Here is a 23,267-nt window from a genome sequence, read left to right on the forward strand (position 1 = left end):
ACATTACTAACGAAGTTGCTTTAAAAGGGATTATAAAGCAATTATTCTAGTCCAAAAAACTGGATTATCCTGAGCACTCACTTTCCCTTCAAGAGTTTTGATATTATAGTTCTCTTGTGATTTTTGATTTAGGAGAGGTTCCACATTTCCATCAACCTGGAGCAATTTCCATTTCTGTCATATTTATACCATAAAAAGCCTTGGGAGGCCTAAATAGAATCAAGCCAAGGAGAAGATAAAGGAAATAAACAGAATAGAGAGAAAATAAGGTAGAAGTAAAAGAGGCGAAATGAGACAGAAGCATTTTGACAGGACCAGGGATAAAAACTGCCTTTATTTTAACTGATATCTATATTTTCAGATGTGCCCAAGAGATAGGAATAACAATGGCTATATACAAGTTGCTGAATCTGTGTTATGCAGGCCATGTACTATGTGTACCTGTCCTTATTACCACCAAGTCTCAAGGGCATATTTTTATTCCCATAAATAACTAAACATCCTGCGAAAAACTCATTGCCTTGTCTTGTTTGTTACCAAACATTAATTTTTCATTCAAGTAAACTTCACTCTATTCCTTATCTTATTGAAAGTACATGACCCAAATTCTTGCTTGTTTGCACTGCTGATATAAAAGATTCACAGAATGCATGCATATATATTTTAAAATAATAATAACCATATGTTGAGTCAAGTTCAATTTCTTTTTTTTTCTGATTGGCAGCATATAGTAAGAATCACCCCATGTAAGATAGGTCCAAATGCTTCAAGATAAATGGTACTGATGTTAGATCATATATCCCTACAGAAAGTAGCAGTAGGATAGAACAGAAAGAGTACAAGATTTTTGGGACACAAAGTATGGACTCCAAATTCTGATTTTGCCACTGAATATGTGTGGGAATTTGACCATCTTACTGCACCCATCACACCTCAATTTCTTTATCTATTAGATTAGCGTGTTCCACCAGATGTCTTCCAAGGGCCATTTTGGCTTTAAGCCTATAATGTCATGAAATCAATTAATAATTAATGAACAGAGCCATACCTAAAAATTCCTGCACCTGGGTCATACGACTTTTCTATATAGGCCTCCATATTAGGAGGTAGAGTTTGTGAGGATTCAGAGGATATTTTGATTATACAATTGATTTGAGTTAAAAGGTGACTCCTAGGGAACCTGATTTGATTAGAACTCAATGATTGGAAAGGAAGGAGAACTCTGAAGAGAGATGCCAAAACAGTGGAATCTTTCGAGTTGGTAAAACGCCAGTATTGGTTCTGGTACATATTGTGGTCTCAGGGAAGATCATCAACTGATTCCCTGGTGTGAGGGAAGGAAGGGAAGAAGAATTCTCTGCAGATGTTGACTAGCTATTCTCTATTAGTTGTATCTACAACCTTTTATGACTACAAAAAGTAGAGATAAAGAGTGCTCCAAGGACCTCAAATATCAATCTCTATAACTGATTACTAAAATATTTTAATATAGTTTCTTTTCTCAGTCTCTCACTTGTTTAATTCCTATTTCTATTTTTCCAATAGAATGTAAACTCCTTGAAGTTATGAACTATTTTCTTTTTGTCTTTTTATAGATACTAAGTGAATAGAATAATGCTTGGTACATAGGGGTATATTGATTACATGATATTTCAAAGATCAATTTTTTGCCAATGTTTCATCTATAATTTTCTGAGTGCCTTTGGGCAGAAAGAAAAAAAATCTATAGAAAAGCTTCTCTCCAAGCTTAATTAGGCTTGTCTTCAGATGAGAGATTGTAACAAAAGAATCACAAAATTAGAGCTAGAAAAGACCTTAGAGATAATCAATTCCAATCCCTCCTTTTTTTAGTGAAGGCCATAAAATGTTAGACTGAGATCATGGTCACATCACCACTAAATATATAAAAGGGTATTTGAACTCAGGTCATCTTGATTTCATGCCCAAAGCTCCAGCCTCTCCAGTGTCTTCCATCTTGAAGATTTAATCAAGACAATTCACAAAGGGCTGCTGAATGAAGGTGAAATTGCTCTTTCTCCTTCTCTTTTTCTGATTCAACACAGGAAGATTTCAGGCTGCAATCTGAGAATGCTAATATCTACTGCTAGAGTCAGAATGTATTCAGCAACAAAAATGACTGAATCTTCATGGTGGTTGTATAAATCTTCTTAATATTAAAATTTTTATGTGTATTCAGTTGTTTCAGTCATGTCTGACACTTCATAATTTCATTTGGGATTTTCTTGACAAGCATTCTTTGCTTTGTCATTTCTTTCTCCAGTTCATTTTACAGTTTAGGAACTGAGAGTTAAGTGACTTGCCCAAGGTCACACAGCTTGTAAGAATATGAAGCAAGATTTGAACTCAAGAAGAGGACTTTTTCTAACTTTACATCTAATGCTCTATCCATGGCACCACAAAGAAAGGAACATATTCCAAGTTGTGCCATAGCAATACAAAATTGAATTAATGATCTTTATGCTCCCCTGGCATATTTGACATTCTTAGATTGAGGCCTGAGACCTTTTGTACTGAATCAGGAAATGAGAGGAAGAAGGAAACCATTAATAAGCATCTTTCAGTCTCACCTTATCATTTGCCTTCGTTTGTTAAAACATTTATTAAAATGCACACTGACAGCTTGCTTCTGAGTGACAATACTGTCAGATTTGTGGAAGGAAGTTGTATACACGGGTTTTTCTTCTTGCCATACATTTTTCATTTAGATGTTTTAGTGCTCTGTATGATGTCCCCTAAGTATAACTTTACTGCTGATCAACCTACTCAGCAGCTCCTAATTCCCCTGCAAAGCTAGAATGTTCTGAAACCATATCTTGTGTTCCACCCTCTTTGACAATTTAGGAAATAGTGTTTTTGCTATGGTACAATCAAAGCTCTCAAGGATTCCCTGATGTCGTTTCAATTATTCTACAAAAAATGAGGTCTCTTAAGAGGAAGAGTCTTAAAATTTATCAAAAGTAGATAATAAATCATTATTACTGTGTACAAAAATGGATGAAAACTTCAGCTTAGGAATCAAGCAGAATATTGAAAAATAGGCAAATATATAGGTCCCTGGAAGAAATTATAAACCCATGCAATGATTGTATTAAACTAATCCCTGTTTTTATTGGGAAAATGAAATATTTCTCTGTTGCTAAGAGTAATTTTAAAAATTTTCCAATTGCTTCTGCTGAGTTTCTGATAGTCTTTTTTCTCTAACTAAACTTTGGACGTTAAAGAAACCAATTTCTCATCTCACCCATATGACATTCTATAATTTATTGGAAAAATATTTTAAATTTAGTATCTTGGTGGCAGTACCTCTCATGACTGGGAGCTGAACTATGTCCCAAGCAACTTTTGCAGAGAGAGAATGACGCTCTGGTTAATACAACAATAGAAAGTGCCAAATGTCCAAGGAAGATGTAGATAACAATTCTAAGAGCAAAGACTAGAGGGAAGGAGGCCTTTTGACATAAACTGGGTTATGACCCAGATGTTAAACCTATAGTGCTAGTTTTCAGTCTGTGTTCTGAAAATGATAAATTTTACATTCCAAAATAAGCAACTAATTTTCTTATTTGTTTTGATGGCTCCTGAATGATGCAAAAACAAAAGTAAGACAGATACCAGATTGGAAGATATTCATATACCTTCTCTCTGCAGAACAGCATATCTCTTGTGTATCAAATTCCCTCAGGCAAGATACAAATGACTTTGGAATTTCATGGATCTTGGAACAGAAGCTACAATTGACATGTTTTAAGATGTTTTGATGACTTTCAAATATATTATGCTGTCTCATATTCATTTTACTTTGCAATCTTAATTTAAAACAGTTAATTCCCTTATGTTTACATTTTTGTTCCATCTATAATTGCTGCCTTGCCATTTTCATAAGTTTCTTGTTTTCCTACATCAAATGTGAAATTCAAATTAAAGTCTTTTAAAATAATTCACAAGTAAAGTTACTTCATAATCATGAAATGAAGTTTATATATTTGCATATATATGCATTAATATAATGCAGGAAAATAAATTTTATAATGAAATATTTCTTTGATCCTATTCTCATATTTTTCTTTATCAGCAACTCCATTTTGTAAGCAGAAGAAAATGGATTAGTAAATCAAATAGTTCTCTTGAATAAGATTTGTGAAGTGATGAAAATAAAGATCTAATTGCTCCAATATAAATGGGTGAAAAGAATTCATTTGAATAAGATTTAATTCGAATTCTTAGTATTCACTCTTGTCAAGAATTCTGATATTTGTTGTTTCTTTGTTTAGATAAAGTAGTCATTAGGATTTTAGCTTATTCAAATATGAGGCAAATGTAAGTCTTAGCTTGAGTCAAAGCACAGTTTCACAAATGGAAAATGATTCAAAAGAGTCTGATTTGTTAAATAAAGGGAATTTTAATAAAAGGGCATCTTTCTTCTTCCATTTCTATTAGATCAAAATTATGACACAATGTGATTGATCCAGAGAGGTAAGAATATTCTCCTTTCCTTTCTTGTTCCCTATATAAGTGATTCAAACTAGAGTACAGAAGAGAGGGAGATGACAAAGCAAAATCTGGAACACTATTGCACATACTCTATTCCCTGACTCCTTAAGAAATATCCATAAATATAATTTTAATCTTGCTTTTGTTTCCCCAGGTTATTCCTTAACAGCCATTTCTCACTTTTTTCTAAGCAACTATTTCCTTGTAGTCATTTACTTACTATCTAATGTAGGATTATTGATTGAGAGCTGGACATTTTGCTGGAATCTTACCTAGGCCAACATTTTCATTTTTCTTATAGGGAGATAGGATCTAAAAATGGAAAAGTGAACCAAGTTGCACTAGTAAATAAATGAAAAATCTAAAAGTTAAATTCAGGAAATTTTACTCTGAATGCAATATTCTTACCAGAGCCTTATCAGTGAGCATTTGCTGAACATGAAGATACATTTCTCTGGTTTTTAGAGAGTACAATTCAATTCAATAAAATCAGTTCAATAATCTTAGAGAGTACAATTCAATTCAATAAAATCAGTTCAATAAACTTTTATCAATAGGCTGATATGGGAGGCAGCTTGCTGGCACAGTGGATAGAATGCCAGCCCTGTAGGGAGGAGGACCTGAGTTCAAATTTGAGCTCAGAAACTTAATACTGAGCTCTGAGTCACTTAACTCCATTGCCTTGAAAAACTAAAAAAGCAAGGAAAAAAACCCAAGACAAAACAAACAAAAACATAATCCCAAGAAGCTATTATGTACTAGATCCTTTGTCAAGTGCTGAGTACATAAATAAGAAAAAATAGTCAGGTTTTATTCACAAATAGTTTACAATCTAATATGGGGAAAATAATACATAAAAGGAAGCTGGAAAAATGGCTGAGAGAATAAGGAAAAAGAGCATTTTGTTCTCATAATCTAAGACAAGCAGAGTTGCTGATGAAGAATGAAGTTACCAAGAAGCCAGCACAATTTTAGGAGGAGTTCTAATCTTCCATTCCACAACCAAAGGAGAGAGATAATTGTATCAAATACTGAAAAAAATGCAGGATTTTGGTAATGACCTAACCTATGTGCTAATTGTGTTGAAGGATAGGATTCTGACAATATCTTACCTTGTTTCTCCCCTCATATTTTATATGTGTATAGATGCATGCAAACACATGTTCTAATGTTCATGTACACAAGCATCTATACATATTTGTGTGATATATGTTGCAAAAACCTTTAAAGAAGTATATTATACGAATAAACAATTTCATGGGAATATGATGAAATCAATTTCATAGCTCTTTTGGAGCTATATATGGTTATTTTGTCTTCTCAATTAAAGAACTACTTCATCTTGAAGCTACAGATCTAATCTAATTATTTGTTTTGCGCTTTGTGTGATGAATGACTATTTAGTCTTGAAATAAATTAGGAAAAGATACTTTGTTTCATTTGTTCCCATTGGAGAGAAGTAATAGCAATGGGTTAAAGACAAAGTTCCAATAAAGAAAACTGACACAAAAAAATCTGATTATTGATAGTTTTTTATCAAAAGTTGAATGTGCTGCCTCTAGAAGTATACATATAAGGCAGCAGAAAATAGGCAGAAAATAAAAATTAACTTGTTGCAGATGTAATAGAAGGAATTCTTGATTGAATTGTTTTATATAAGATTTCCTCTACCTCTGAAAGGGGCTATGTGATGGTAGTAAATCCCATGACCTTTTGACCTTGGGCAAAGCATTTTCCTTCTCTGAACCTAAATTTCTCCATCTGTAAAATAAAAGTATTAGATTAGATGGCCACTTAATTTTTTTTTCTACTCTAAATGTATGAATCTATTCTCTTATGGAGCATGAGTGTAGAGAAAATTTCAAGTCTTTGTTGTTTGTTTGTTTATTCCCTACAAATATACAGAGTAAACAGCTCTAAGTCAAGAAGGCATAGTTTCAGCCTCCCTCTCAAATATTTACTGTATTACCTCAGAGAAATCACTTAGTGCCTGTGGGTGTTAGTTTCCTCATTTGTAGAATGAAAAGGTTGGAATGTATAACTTCAAGGATTCATTCCAATACTAAAGCAGTTTTCATACTGTCATCCTTACCTTTGGCATACATACAAGTAAAATTTGTTGTTTTCCTTCTGTGGATGCAAGAAAAAAATGAAAATTTATTTCTCTCCTTATCTATGTAGTAGGATCACTGATCTTCCAGTTATATAGAAAAAAGAATCAAAATACCAAATTCAAAAAGTTTCTTCAAAAGTTCCCTTTTAAAAAATCAGAATTAAAACAATTTATTTATGAGGTGGTATTTTGGGGTGTAATCCCAGAAGACAAAAACATTCTGAACTGATTTCCCAGCTTCAGATTTTTTACTTTATATTCTAAAGAGGAATCAATAATGAGAGAAATAAAATGTCAATTCATGTTCCTCTTTTTCTCAATATATTTAAATTTTACTAATCGACACACCACTAAATATTTGCTAAAAACAGTCAATGATGATTTTGTTTCTAGACCTGTCAAAATTTGCATGAAGCCATTGAAGTAAAACAACTATTTATTATGAGGTTTTTTTAACAGCAGTCTGAGTTTATTTTTGGAGATTATTTTGATCTTAACCTCTCAAATGCTATTATGTTTGACTTTGTGGAAATTTGTTTTTATAACTGCTTAAATATAAATTTCAGTCTTTTCAGGCTTGTGAAAGATTACATTTGATCACCTTGGAAAGTCTCAAGAATTAATGCAACAGATATAAGAGTACTGAATATACACAGAGAATTTTTCCCAAATAAGACTAAAATAGGTACTATTGTAGGTCATCAGTTTAGTAAGTCAGATAGGGTATGGGACAGTGTGGAATTAAGAAGGCCTAGATTGAAATTCTGTTGCATTCAATTATTTACTCTTTGGCCCTGAGCAAGTAACTGAATAAATTTATTCATCAGTTTTGTCTTGTCATTTAAAAAAATATTTCAGTTGAAAATCTTCAGTGTACCTTTCAATTAAAAGATAGAATGAGCATCCAACAAAGAACATAAAGTATATTTATCAGTGCAATAATGTATCTTTAAAGGTCTTTCCTTGGATGCTTTTTGTTTTTCATTTTTGTTTTTTTGGGGGGGGTTCTAGAGAGCAGTAGAGCTTGCAGAAGTAATTGATTTTCATTTTTAGGGGGAGAGAAAAACAAAAGTCCATGTATTTACATTGATAGTTAAGTGGATACAGAAGCAGATAAGATTAGTAAGTGTTAGGAAAGAAGTTGTCATTTATCTATGTGCTCTTATAAGAAGATCTCATACAATTTTTATGTACTAACATAGAAAATGAAATGTTCCACTGAAAAGACTACATGAATTCAATTCAATCAATTCAATTCACCATATTTTTGTTGTTGCTTTTTAAAAAGTGTTTCTTATGCACAAAACACTGTATTATGGATTAAATCTATTGCTTGTTTCCAGTGGATGTGCATTTAAGTGTCAAAACAAATCATGAAAAAAATCTCAATCACTTAAAAGTGCAAAAATATCTCCTTATTTCATTGAGATTGTCTTACATAAAATTTTTATGGACTTTGCAAGCACTGTTTTGTGATTTTATTCAGCTTTGTTTAATAAACAGCATAGTAGCAGATTATACAAAAGAAAAATTAATATGTCTTAAATTTCAGTTTCATAAATAAGGAACAACTCTATTCCTATATATCAAACATGAAAAATACAACATTATCAATAACTTGGAAACACTCTTCAATGGTGCATTGACAATTGCTTCCCTTTTGATAATTTTGTCTATGATCTAATGGATATCTTGCTTTCTTTAAGTCATTTTACAATATATGGATGAAATCTCTCCATGATCTCTTAGCTCCTTTTCCAGTTATATATCTTTCTGAAGATTTTCTTTATTCATAATAACTTGTAGTCATATACAGTCATCCCTCAACATTCAATGGTTTCATATTCATAGTTTGGTTATTTATTGGTTGATGATACATAATTAATTCAGAATTTTTGGAGATATACAGAGTACTCCTGAAGATTTATCTATGTATGTAAAGACAAATTTAGGTGCATAAAAATAGAAAAGCAAGTCAGCCCCTTCAATCAAGGATTAAACTTTCTAGTGGGACAGGCAACACATATAAGAAGTTTGATCAGAAAATCAGGTGAAAAGGTTCTTTGGTCTTTAAAGCAAAGCATCAGAGTTGTTATTAAAACTTCTTTAATGTTCTTTCTACAGATTAAACAAAACATACTTTTCTGATATAAAACCAATTCATAAAGCTAAGGGACTTTAGTGTTGAGAACTTTCCAGTCTTTCAGTTGATGTTCTGATTTTAAAGTCAACAAGTAAGGAAGGTAATAAGTCTACATTAAGCACTGTAAAACCAGAGAATTTTTTATTAAAACAGAATGATAATGATAATAATAATAATTTAAATAACTAAGGTGAACAGAAGTTAGGTAACTTGCCCTTAGTTTATATATAAATATATATTTGCACATAAATATATCAGAATTAGTACAAATATATCAGAATTTGTACAAAAGTCTTCCCATCTGAAGTCCTAGAACTATTTCCACTGTGCCACCTACCTAGGAGCTGCCTGGGAGCAAAAAAGACTAGTATCAATGAATTGCAAATTATATGGAAGGTAATTAAATCCAATGACACTGAAAAAGTTAGAAATGGGAAAGGACTTGAAGGTATTTAAAAAGTCAAAACCAAAATTTTAATTTGATCTAAGAACAATAGTATAGCACTCGTAATTATTGGATTAGGATTGAAATGGTGGTGATCACTTTAGCAGATGAGTAGGAAGAATTGGAGAGGGAAAAGATATAAGACAGCATTAAGAAGGCTGTTACAATACAGTTACCCCTTTCCACAACATGGGGCTTAGGGATTTGAAAAATATCTGTAAATTTTTTGACCCTTCTTTTGTACCAGAGAAGAATTTTTTTTTAACTTTTCTTTTGTGGGGTATTTACAGTAAAGTAAAATTTAGGTTCATATATAATGCTATACATATTTACAGTATTGTAGAATACTTATAGTACAGTGAAATTTAGGTTGATTTACAATATTATACTTATATTCTTGCACTTTTGAACTTCTAAACTTTTTCTATGTCATTTACTGGCCTTTAGTGTCATCTGTGAGCTTCCAAAAAATTCCAAAAATATTTTCATGTAATTTCTTATTCTGATCCACAATATATCTAAACCCTGAAATGGAAAGTTGCAATATCAAAGAGATAAATGTAACTATATTACACTTCATGTTTGTTTTAGAGTAGATTGTTATTTGTCCTTTGCTCTTGAAAAGGATAAATTATGTAAAAAAACATGATATAATGATTGGCAAGTATATTGGATTCAAATGAGACAAAGCTGTGCAAAGTCACCAACCACACTCACCTCTCCTGAGTCATCTCAGTCCAGTGACAAAATAATATAAAATAGTATTCAGAGTATGTAAGGTGTCACAAAAATAGAAATGAAAGGGATTGATAATAGATTGAATATATATAGAATGGGTGAAAGGGGGGATGATTATGAAATCTATGAGCAGAAGTGACTTGGCAGAATGCTGGAACCATTGAAAGCAATAGAAAAATTCAGAAGAGGCAAAAGTTTGTAGGAAAGAATAAATTATATAAGTCTGAATGTGTCATTTTTGATATGCATGGAATATCTAATTTGAAATGTCTAGTAGTCAGTTGGAAACTTGAGGTCAGAAGAGGAAATAAGATTGGGTAAATAATTGCGGTATTTAATTGCTTAGGGATAAAAATTTATTTCATGACAACTCAAATAAACCAAGTGAGATTATATAGAAGAAGAAAAGAAGCCGGATCAGGAGATATCTGGAGGATATCTGTGCTTAGTGATCATGACCTGAATTATCACGTCATGAAGACTCCAGCAAAGGAGACATCAAATAAATGGTCAGACAGGGAGACAGAGAATCAAAAGGAAACAGTATCACAAAACCCAAACAGGAAAGTATGTCAAGAAGAGGGTGATCAACAGTGTTAAATGTTTAAGAGAGATTAAGAAGGATGAGAACTAAGAAAAAGCTATTAGATCTAGCAATTAGATCATCAATAACAATACAGATAGCAGTTTAGGCTGAATGATGATGCTGAATGCCTGACTATAGTGTTTAGAAGAGAGTGAAAGAAAAAGAAATGGATGGGCCAACAGCAGATAGTATTTTTAAGGGGTTAGTGTTGAAAGGAAGAAGAGATATATGATGATAGTAGGGAGTGGATACATCAAGTAGATTGTTCAAGAGTGTGGGACATGTGGACATCTTTATGGATAGCAAGAAAATTTACAATAGATAGGGAAGGGCTGAACATTATTGAAAGAGTAGAAATGACAGAGAGAGAAATCTGCTAAAGAAGATCTATGGAATGGAACCATGAGGGAAAGTATAGGAGTTTACTTTATCTTTAAAAATATATTATTATTTAGTTAAATATTTTTATTACATGTCAAAATTTTATGTAAAATACATTTTCATATTAACTAAGTAGGAAAGAAAACAACAAAAGCAAGAAAAAATAAAGTTCTACAAGGCATACTTCAATATGCATTCAAAAGTTTATTTTGTCTCTGGAGGAGATAGCATTTTGCATCATTGTCCTTTAGAATTATCTCAGATCATTATCTTAATAAGATTAAATAAGTTTTCACAGTTAATCATTCTTACATTACTGCTTTTACTGTATGCTGGGATTTACTTTAAAAAAGGGAAATTTATTGTTTAAGTTTGTGCAAGGCAATGGGGTTAAATGGCTTGCCCAAGGCCACACAACTAGGTAATTAGTAAGTGTCTGAGGCTGGATTTGACCTCAGGTTGTCCTGACTCCAGGGCCGGTGCTCTATCCACTGCGCCACCTAGCTGCCCTGAAAAGAGATATTTTTGGTGGGGCTGGAGTGAAAAGGATGGTGTATAGTTGGGGGAAAATATCTGAGTGACCTGATGTGAAAAAGAACTCTCAGTGAATGGCTTCAGTGTTCTATACTGAATTACCAGGTTAAGTGTTTTAGCTAAGAGGATTCACAGAAGAGTTGAAGAAAGAACAGCTAGGTGGCGCAGTGAATAGAGCACCGGCCCTGGAGTCAGGAGGATCTGAGTTCAAATCCAGCCTCAGACACTTAATAATTACCTAGCTGTGTGTCCTTGGGCAAATCACTTAACCCCATTTTCTTGCAAAAACAAATTTAAAAAAATAAACCAATGAAAAAAGAATTGAAGAGGGGGAAAAATTGAATGATCACTGTGGTGAGTGACATAATGAAATAATTAGGAAGAAGGTACAAAAGTATCTCCTTATTTCATTGAGATTGTCTTACATAAAATTTTTATGGACTTTGCAAGCACTGTTTTGTGATTTTATTCAGCTTTGTTTAATAAACAGCATAGTAGCAGATTATACAAAAGAAAAACTAATATGTCTTAAATTTCAGTTTCATAAATAAGGAACAACTCTATTCCTATATATCAAACATGAAAAATACAACATTATCAATAACTTGGAAACACTCTTCAATGGTGCATTGACAATTGCTTCCCTTTTGATAATTTTGTCTATGATCTAATGGATATCTTGCTTTCTTTAAGTCATTTTACAATATATGGATGAAATCTCTCCATGATCTCTTAGCTCCTTTTCCAGTTATATATCTTTCTGAAGATTTTCTTTATTCATAATAACTTGTAGTCATATACAGTCATCCCTCAACATTCAATGGTTTCATATTCATAGTTTGGTTATTTATTGGTTGATGATACATAATTAATTCAGAATTTTTGGAGATATACAGAGTACTCCTGAAGATTTACCCATGTATGTAAAGACAAATTTAAAAATGCATAGGTGTATATTATTAATCTATTTAATCATTTATACCATAAGTATACATATTGCATTTACTAAAGATAGCTAAATTTTTCAAAAAAGGTTTATTGTGCTAAAGAGTGACAGGTTAGTCATTCTCTTTGGAAATGATTCCTCTTTGTCTCTCTACCATCCAGTCTCACTCACATAATTTCCCCCTTTTGTGATCCTTACATCTTTCACTTTCTGTAGAAGGTAATCTCTGAAGCTACAACACTGGATATGAAAATTCTTCAAAGAATTCAATATACTATTTTCTCTTAAGTTAAAAAAACTGCAATTTATTATGGATGCAGTTTGTTTTGTATTGTACATTAAATAAAATGATTAGAATTATAGAATATAAAAATGTGGAATGGGACCTAAAGTTATTCAAGGTTTTTTTTTTCACTTTCACGAGCATCATGTGTCCTATCTACTCAAATATCAAAGTATGATTGTACTCACTCAACAGATGCATCATAGCTGACCACCTTGCTCGCTCATATCTTTGTTTATAAACATGTTATTCCTTGCATTGGCTCCAAACAGAATGATTGAAAATAATTGCTATTAAAAAGAAAGGATTATGTTTCACAAATTTTGTGGCTATTAAATATAGAAAATATATGTATTTTGAAATCGTACCATAATCCATATTTTAAGTTACATAAATATATATTCTTTTAAAAAATAATCATAATGTATTAAAATAACTATAAACAAAGTCTCCAAATATGAACTTTATTATAGTCTATATAAAGGCATCATATTGACTATAAGCCCATATGTATGAATGAATGGCATCAGAACACCTTAAATGCTGAAATTTCTTGAGCATGATGGTTGCATGTTTTAATTAGCTTAAGAAAAAGAATACCATAACTATTTTGAGAATAGATTGGCTATGAAAGAGATTTGATATGTATAATATGATTACATTTGTATAACATTTAACAGATAAGAATTTATGAGGGTTTGAAAGGGGTATTGGCCATGTGAATGGAAGTGGAGTTCTGTATCATAGAACTAGTTATCAGTAGCAATGTGATCAAGGGGATGAAAGGACATATCTGTATTTGAAAAGGTGTATGGATGAAGATTTCATGAGTTAGAGGCAGAGACAAAATGGTGGAACAGAGAAGCATTTATCTGAACTCATCCAAACATCCCTCTCTCAAACTCTAAAAAAAAGCCAGAAAAAGAATTCTGGGGCAGTAGAACCAATAAAAGTAAAGGTGATAAATTTTCCATCTCAAGACAAATTAGGAGGTCTTCAGGAAAGATCTCTCTCCCAAAGGTGATGTTTGATCTTGAAGCACAAGGCATATCTGGCAGTATGCTAAGTTAGAGTGCCAGGAGATAGCTTGGAGGCAGCAGCAGCTTCTAGAGCTCTTAGTCCATGTATGATTGGGGGGCTTAGAAATTAAAGCTATATATATTCATAAGAAAAATGCTCCAAATCATTATTAATTAGAGAAATGCAAATTAAAACAATTTTAAGGTATCACTTCATTACCTATCAGATTGGATAAGATGACAAAAAATAAAAATGATCAATGTTGGAGAGGTTATGGGAGGATTGGGACATTAAGTTATTGTTGGTGGAGTTGTGAACTGGTCCAACCATTCTGGAGAGGAAAATGGCACTATACCAGAATAATAATAATAATAATAATAATAATAATAATAATTCCTCTTGACCCAACAATTCCAAATCTAGGCCTATATCCAGAAGAAATCATAAAATATTGTAAAAGTCCCACATGTTTCAAAATATTCATACCAGCTCTTTTTATAGTGACAAAGAATTAGATTTGCGGGAATGTCCATCAGTTGGGGAATGATGAAACAATTTATGGTACATGCATGTAATGGAACACTGTTGTTCTAAAAGAATTCATAAACGGTTGTATTCTAGATAGCATGGAATGAGCTACAGGAACTGATGCTGAGTAAAGAGAGAAGAACCAATGGAACAATGTACACAGATGATCAAGCTTGATGGAAGCTCCTGTCAGCAGTTCAGAGAGCTAGGGCAACCATATTAGACTGGATTTGGACAAAGCTATCCCCATCCAGAGGAAGAATAAAGAAAACCAAAAGAACCTTTCAGAAACTGATGAACCTTGCATTAACTTTAAAAAAAAATATTTCATGTATTTCTTTTCCTGAATCCTTATTTCTCATATCACAAATGACTAATCTGTAAACATGTTTAACATAGTTGTATATGTTCAATATTAACCTGACTGTTTGCTACTGAGAAGAGGGGGATGGGAAGGGAGAGTGGAAGGAAATTTTGCAAACTTAAAATATACACATGCATATGGATGAATGTTGAACAACTTTAATAATATGTATTTGGAAAAATAAAATATCAATTAAAAAAAGAATTCCTGATCAAAAGACAAGAGCTGAACAGAAATTCTGCCATTCAAACACAGGACTGAAGAGATACATAAAAAAATGTAAGCATGAAAGAAAAAAGCATAAAGGATTCAATAATATTATATTATTTAAAGTAAAAATTATATATATTTATATTATTAATTAATCAATTATTTGCCTATAATGAAATATGAATATTTAAAGTTAAAACATTCTTATTTAGGAATATGATACCTGTAACTCTAAAGAACTTTATTATTATTAGAGAAATTAGAAGTTCATAAAGTTAGAGGCAATTATGGTACATGCACTATGATGAGATGATATAAAAAATTATTAAATAAGAGCTGAGAAGAAGGGCTGCACTGGGAAAAGAGAGAAAGGAAGAGAATGGGGAAAGTTATCTTACAGAAAAGAGGAATGAAAGGAAGAGTTTTTACAATGGGGAAAAAGGGGTTATAAGTGGATGATGATTAAATATTGTTTTCTTTTTGCTTTTTTTGCTTTTTTGCAAGGCAATGGGGTTAGGTGACTTGCCCAAGGTCACACAGCTAGGTAATCATTAAGTGTCTGAGATCATATTTTATCTCAGGTTATCCTGACTCCAGGACCAGTGCTCTATCCACTGCACCACCTATTTGCCCCAATGATGATTAAATATTACTTTATTCTGAAATGACTCAAAGGTGAAATAACAAAACCTAAACATTAAGTTTGATACAGAAATCTATCTTCCACTAGAGGGAAGAAGGATGGGTATTGAATCAGAGAAGAGTGGGAGAGGATCAGAGAAGAGGACAGGCAGGTGATAAAGGGGAGAACAAACTAATGAGGACATTAGAAGCAAAACAGACATTTGAGAAGGAACAGGGTAGTGGCAGCTAGGTGCCACAGTGGATAGAGCACTGACCCTAGAGTCTGGAGGACCTGAGAAGGCACAGGGTAAAAAGATAGAGGGAAAGGTAAACTGAGACAAATAGGAAAGAAATTCAGTTAAACTTTACTGTGAATACAAATGTGATGAAATTATATAAAACAGAAAGGGATAATGAATTAAATTAAAAACGAGAATCTTAACAGCATGATGTTTATAAGAAACACACTTAAAGAGATAGACATAGAGTAAAAGCTAAGGGACTGGTACTTAATCTAAGGCAAAAATAGCAAAGGCTGCAAACATAATCTCAGTAAAAGTGAAAGCAAAAAGAGGCTTAAATACCATAAAAATGATTATCAGTACTAAACAAAGGTTCATCAATTGGCATCAAATGTAATTCTTAAAGGAAAAGTTAAATGGGTTCAGAAAAATATAGTAAAACTATTCTCAACTTTTCTCTCTCAGAACTAGATAAATCTAAGCCTAATAAAATATAATAAAATAAAGAAGTCAAAGAGATGAATATAATTTAGAAAAGTTAGTTATGATAGACACCTGGAGAAAACTTAATGGGAATAGAAAGTAGTAACCTTTTTTTTCTAACAAGTATATTTGTAAAATTTACAGAAACTCATATATGTGTATATATAATCAATAAAATATATCAAAGAACAAATCATAGAAACATTAATTTTACTAAAAAGAATAAAAATAATAAAATATACTAAAATTTGTGGAATGCAACTAAAACAGTACTTATGGAAAATTATATCTCTAAATAGTTAAATCATTAAATTGGAGAAAGTATAAATCTTTGAACTGATTGTGCAACTAAAAAAGACTATGGAAGGAAAATGAAAAAAATTCCAATTAGAAAACAACTGAAAATCCTAAAAATCAAATGTTTAATAAAATTGAAAATAAGAAAATTTTACTAATAAATAAAATATGGATTTTGTCTTATGAAAAAAATGGATGACTCATTGGTTAATTTGTTTTTTAAAAGAAACCCAAATTCAAAGAATCAAAAATGAAAAGAATGAATTTACTCAATGAAAATGAAACTAAAGCAGTAATTAGGTGTTCATTCCCTTATCTTTATATAAGTTAAATAGATGAAGATTCATGCAAATATAAAGTTCACAACTTAAGAGAAAAGGAAATAGCATACTTAAATAAGCCTGTCTTAGAAAAATTAATTGAATACACCATAAATGAGCTCCCTAAAAATGGATTTACTAGATGGATTCACAAGTAAATTTTACCACATATATAGAGAACAATGACTTCCACTACTAAATAGATTAGGAAAAATAGGTAAAGCAGTCCTACCAAATATCCTTTGCAACACAATTATTTCTGATACCACAAATAACAAAAATAGAGGAAAGATAAATGATATAGAAATTTATCTTATTAATATGGAAAGAAAAATTTAAATAAAATACTAGCAAGGAGATTATAGTAATATAACATAAAGATCATTCACTATTACCAGTTGGGATTTATTCCAGGAATACAGGGCTGGTTCAATATTAGGTTAAAATTATCAATATAATTACCATATCAGTACAAAAAATTAGAAGTCATATGATGGTTAAAAACCCTATAATTCATAAGAATAAATGGAATTATATTAAAATGATAAAAATTATCCATAAAACCTGTCAGTAAATATTATCTATAATGGGAAGGATCTAAAGTTCTTTACCCTAAAGTCAGCAGTGAAATAAGTATGTCCATTTTCACCATTATTATTCAATATTGTACTAGAAATTGTAGTTATAGAATAAGAGGAGAAAATAAATTTAAGAAATAGAATAACAATGAAGAAGCAAAATTATTGCCCTTTGCAAATGATATGATGGTATACTTAAAAAAATCAACTAAATACAGTTGAAATAATTATTAACTTTAGCAAAATTGAAGGATATAAAAATAAATACACATGAATCATCAGCATTTCTATATATTCCCAAAAAATTCATAGAAAGAGGTTGAAAGATAAATTTCATTTATAATAACTTTAGGGAATGTAAAATACTTAGGAGTTTACCTGACAAGGCATTCCAGAAATTATATGAACACAAATTCTGTTCATTTTTCATGCTTCAAGGGGACAATGACAGGATAGATATTTGGTGTGTCTCATTGTTGTTGATCAAACCAATATTAGCTATGATGAAGCCACCTGAAGTCACAAATAGTCTGTATGGTCACATTGAAGGGAAATGACTTTGAATTTATACATCTCTTATTTCTTTTTTTTTTTTTTATTTAAGGCAATAGGATTAAGTGACTTGCCCAAGGTTACATAGCTAGGCAAACATTAAGTGTCTGAGACTGGATTTGAACTCAGGTCTTCCTGACTCTAGGGCCAGTGTTCTATCCACTGCACCACATAGCTGCCCCCATCTCATATTTCTTTTCAGTGACTGAAATTTACTTTCTTCATAGGACATAGCACTTTCTTTGATTTGAATGATGTTTTTCCAGCATCTTCCATGTTTCACAATTGATAGAAAAGCTTTTCAGAGATACTGAGTGTTCTTTATTGCTGTTGACCACCATAAGAATAGCATGCATGATCACTGTAAAATAGTCTTAGAGAAATCTACATTTGACATTCAAACAATTTGAACAACTCATCAAAGCTGTGCTCTCTACAGTAGAGTTTGAATGCTTAGCAGTTCAACTCAAGAAAGGGCCTCAGTGACGAGTATCTTACCATGTCAAGGGATCTTCAGAATTTTCCTAAGTCAATTCATGGGGAAGCTGTTAAGTTTTATGGCATGGTACTGACAATGAGATTGACACAGTGGCTCTGGAGATGTTCAGTTTGGAAGGCAACCTCATATCTCTTCAGTCCTAGCCTACCAAATGCCCTGGTGATGCATATACCTACTTCATCACATAAGTGTACCTCTTTGGAAAATATACTGCCAAGGTAAATGAAATATATCACATTCACAATTTCTCCATATGCTGTAATCAGAGGTTCCATGTTTGAATGGTGTTGTGCTGGTTAATAGAGAACCTATTTTCTTGGTGTTAGATTACAAATAGCACAAATGGTAGAGAATTAATGCTTATTTTGTCATACAATAGAATCAGAGGTTTCACTGAGTGCACAGCTATTTGTGTACAAAAAGTCATGTGCCAACTCTCCCTCCAATTTTGTCTTCTTCCTTAGCTTTTTCAAGTTAAATAATGTGTGATAGTTTACCTTGATGTTATTTCTGTCCTTGCTTAGGGTGTCTTACATCACTGAAACATAACAATGGGATTCTAAGGTGTCATTGGTGGAGTTGTAAACTGACAGAACAATTTTAAAAAACAATTCAGAATTATGTCTGATAGAAGATGAAACTTTGCATATCCTTTGACAAAATAGTATCACTAGCAGCTTTATGGATATTAAAAAACCTATATGTCATGAAAATATTTATAGCAATTCTATTTGTGATGACAAAAAAAACGAAATTGAGAGGATTTTTTGAAGTGAAGAATGGCTGATTATCTTGTGGAATATAAATTTGATGATATATTATTTTGCTATAAGAAATGATAAGCAGGAGGAGTTCAGAAAAACCTGAAAACATGAACTGAATACAGAGTGAAGTGAGCAGAACCAAGCGAATATTCTACACAGTAACAGCAATATTTCACAATGACCAATATTTATGATGAAATCATTCTCAGTAATATGACCTAAATTAATGCTGAAAGATTTTTGATGAATAAATATCTCCCTCCAGAGAAATAATTCATAGGGTCTGAATATAGATTAAAGCATGCAAATTTCAACTTTATTCAATATTCTTTTTCATTGTTTTGTAATTTCTTTTGCAACATGGCTAATATGGAAAGGTTTTTTTGTTACTGTACATGAATAAGCATTATAAAAATGCTTGCCTTCTCAAGGAAGGAGTTAAGATAAAGGGAGGAAATTCAATAAGTGATAAAAAATATCTTTTAAAAAAGAAGAGAATGATGTGGAAGGTCAGTAGAAAACTGTCACTACTTTATCAATAGTTGGATCTATCGGAATGGAGTGATCATCAGAAGGAGAAAGGACAGAATGAAGCACATGGAGGATTTGAAAGTGGTTAATTGTGAGGAATGTGCCTATTTTTTCTTGATAAATGTGTAGAAGGGGAAAAAAAGGTGCATCTAATGCTTCAAAGAATGAGCAGTATCCTTTGTTTTGAGGGGATAAAAGGGGAATAGAGAAAGGAGCTCCTATGAACACAAGAAGAAAGGATGTGTAGTCTATATTTATACCTCATGGAAGAAATACATTGACTTTTGTTACCATTTTTCTAATTCCATTCTTATTAGTAATACATCAATGAAATAAATAAATAATACAGTAATGAAGGACCTCACTTCTAATTTATTGAAAAAAATAAATAAAATGAGGATCTGATCTGAAAAGATTAAAAACAAATGTTGAATGAAACTGACTACTTGTAAAAACAATACATTTTCCAAATAAACTGTTATTCAGTTTAATTTTGATTGGTATGAGAAATGGAACTGAATGAACTCTTGACTGGCAACCTATATTCAAGTTCTATTAAAGAGGAATAGGAAACGGTTACACCATCTCCCATATTATTACATATCACGATTCTATCATCCTAGTTTCTTTCCTAGCAGTTCTTAAAACTTTCTATTTTTAAATAGCAATCTTCAAAAGGTCTAATAATTTGGAGTTGTGAAGAGAAGCTTAAATCAGCAGATCCCTGCTCATCCATCCTGTCCATCTACACCAAAATCTATTAACCATAGTTTTAAGCTGTAACTTAATTCTATATTTTTTAAAATAAATAAAACTAGAAAATGGTACCACATTCTTGATTTTTTACATAATTCTTTAAACCTTTCTCTTAGAGAACCATAATGGGATATAAAGGGTATATGGTCTCTCAACTGGGAATCAGTAATATATTGTATTCCTCCTCTCTCTTCCACAATTCTCTATACTGTTTTAGTATAAAATCTCAGATTCCCCATAAACTCCCACTTTCCCAACTGCTCCCACTCGAGATAAAAAACAGATTTTCTATGGCAGGATGTTTTAATAGTTCTTGGCATGCTCTTGTATCATTCATATATACACACACACACACACACATATATATTTGTATATATATATATATATATGTGTGTGTGTGTGTGTGTGTGTGTCCCTTATTTTAGTTCAAGTTTATTCATTTTTAAATGAATCTGTAGATAGTAGAGATGCCTCTAAGTTATTCTATGGAAGACTGAAATTTATCTTGCTTGAATTCTCCAGGGAGTTTACCTTAGTCTTCTTATATATTGTTCCTAGATGATTGTTATATCTGCATCTGTGCCAATTTTGAATTTGATTTGATAAATTTTCTGGGATGAGAGGAACCTAGCAGTTAATTTATATAGTTCCTATAAGGTGTCTCCCTTAGAATCAAAAGATATTTTAGATTTCTGGGTGTGTATATTTATGCATATGAAACAAATGCTAAAATTTAGTTCATGTGAAACAGAACTACAATTCTTGATTTTTGTGTTTCACAAAAGTAGGGAAATAGCAGAAATCCTCACCAGGGATGTGACTTTTGTTGAAGAAAGTGGGAAACCCTCTTGTGAAACATGACAGTAGAGTGGTGACTATATAATGAAGATTTTTCCCTTAGAGAAGTGAAGAGTACAGTTTCGAAGGGATGATAAAAATGTTCCCCACTTCATGGCTCCTACTAAGGGTAACATAGACAAAGTTAAATTGGGGCTTAGAAAAGCATCCATCTATGTAGGACTGTCCTTCCACTGGGTAAATTCATATCACTATACTATAATTCAGTTCTGATATGCAAATTCTAACAAATAAGTTTCTTAATTTTAACTTCATTGACAGAAATTTAATTTAGTTGACATTGAATTGGAGTGTGAGAAATTGATTATATTGAATTTTCAGCATTAGAAAATTTATAGTGATTCAGTTTGTTAGACATATATTGCTCTTTTTCTAGTCATTTCCTTCCTCACTATCTTTTAAAATAACATTAATTTATTTCTTGAGTTTTATTGCAACTAATTCTTAATTTTACTTTAGGAAGATTTCTGTTTCACAAAATGAATATAGATCATATCTTCTGTTGTTTCTATAAAAAATTATTGCCAACATCTACACAGAGATTATTGCTACTAAAATTTATTCTATTCTATCACAAACGTTTTTTAATGTGCATTCAGATTCATGTCTTTCCAGACATATTTAACTCATATATCACCTACTCAGTATCCTCCTTTTTCCTGTAGACCTTTTGGATTATTTTTGTTTATCTGATTTCTCTTATCCACTGAATGTTTAATATCATTTTTTCTTTAGTATCCATATACCCTTATGTATATTAGCATCATAAACTTGAACACATAACACAATGTATTGCAAATAAAGCAGTAACTGAGATATAATGTGTGTGATCCAGATGTTGTTGATCCCCCACAGGTGATGACTGTGTAAAAATATTCTTATTGTGACTTAAGATCCTACAGGGGACTTGTAATAATCTTACTGAGATATATAATTTCATAGAGATTTGTATTTTTACAAAGACTTGTGATTTATTCATTTTTAAACTTAATAATTTTTACAGTCTGAGTCTAGTGGTCATTTCTTCTCTGATCCAAACTGAAACTGAATTATAGTTGCAGTTATAAGTTGTTTTGCAATACTCCCATGTTTTGCTTTTTTCCCTTTATTTGATCATGCAGTAAATGCTCCATTCAACTCAAAGACGTATTTCTCATATGTTTACTCTTCTGGATTCTGGTGATATAGAAATCAAAATGATATATCTGCCTCTCTTCAAAGAGGTCGCATTTTCTGAAAAACAGTATTCAAATATACATACAACTAATAAAAAGACAATTTCATGAAAATTAATGTAGTAGAAAGAAACATATTTATTGTACATTCATTTTTGCAAGATAGTTTTATTTTATAATATTTTTCTTCTGATAATATAGTTCTCAAATTATTTGTCATCAAAATCCCAATATAAGATTTCAAGTCCATTAACATGATATAAAGAAAATTATTTCCATGAAGTCATGACACAATAAACACATAAAAAGATAAATTTCTGTATTAAATATTTAGTCATAAGTCAAAAATCTTTTATTATGGTGCTCCAAAAATTTGCTTGTGCTTCAACATGCATAATATATTTACTAGAAATATAGTTACTTCATGAGATGTGATAAAAAATTTAACAAAATATGCCATCTTTAAGTCTATAACTGAAAAAATTCTGAATCTATAAAATTAGATCTTCTAAAATTCTGTAACACATAGTTCCTATTTACTAAGCTTCAGATGATATTTTGTACAGAAAGTCAGTGAAGTTAAGGTTAGAGCCAGAAGGATCAAAAATTACTTTTTCTGGGTTTTCCCTTGGCAGTCAAGATGGCAGAGAAGAGAAAGCACTCAGTTGAACTCTTCCAACATTCTCCTCCAAAGAACCATAAAATAATGCCCTGTATTGAATTATGTGGTGGTAGAAACATCAGGTCAGATTGAGACAGTCTTCCAGTCCAAGATAACTTAGAAG

General features: G+C 31.6%; 1 long non-coding RNA gene across 3 annotated transcripts in view; it reads left to right on the plus strand.

The window, feature by feature from the left end:
- The window catches only part of LOC141493868 (uncharacterized), a 28,321-nt gene extending 13,901 nt beyond the window's left edge, over positions 1–14,420 (plus strand). For 2 of the 3 annotated variants that reach the window (XR_012470345.1, XR_012470346.1), the window contains exon 4: positions 3,622–3,708. This is a non-coding gene — a long non-coding RNA (uncharacterized LOC141493868). Of the gene's footprint in view, positions 1–3,621; positions 3,709–14,322 lie in introns of those variants that run through there. The other variant, XR_012470344.1, reaches the window with a different exon arrangement.
- The last annotated feature ends 8,847 nt before the right edge of the window (positions 14,421–23,267 follow it).

This window comes from Macrotis lagotis, chromosome 7 (assembly GCF_037893015.1).
Source record: "Macrotis lagotis isolate mMagLag1 chromosome 7, bilby.v1.9.chrom.fasta, whole genome shotgun sequence".
Taxonomy (NCBI): domain Eukaryota; kingdom Metazoa; phylum Chordata; class Mammalia; order Peramelemorphia; family Peramelidae; genus Macrotis; species Macrotis lagotis.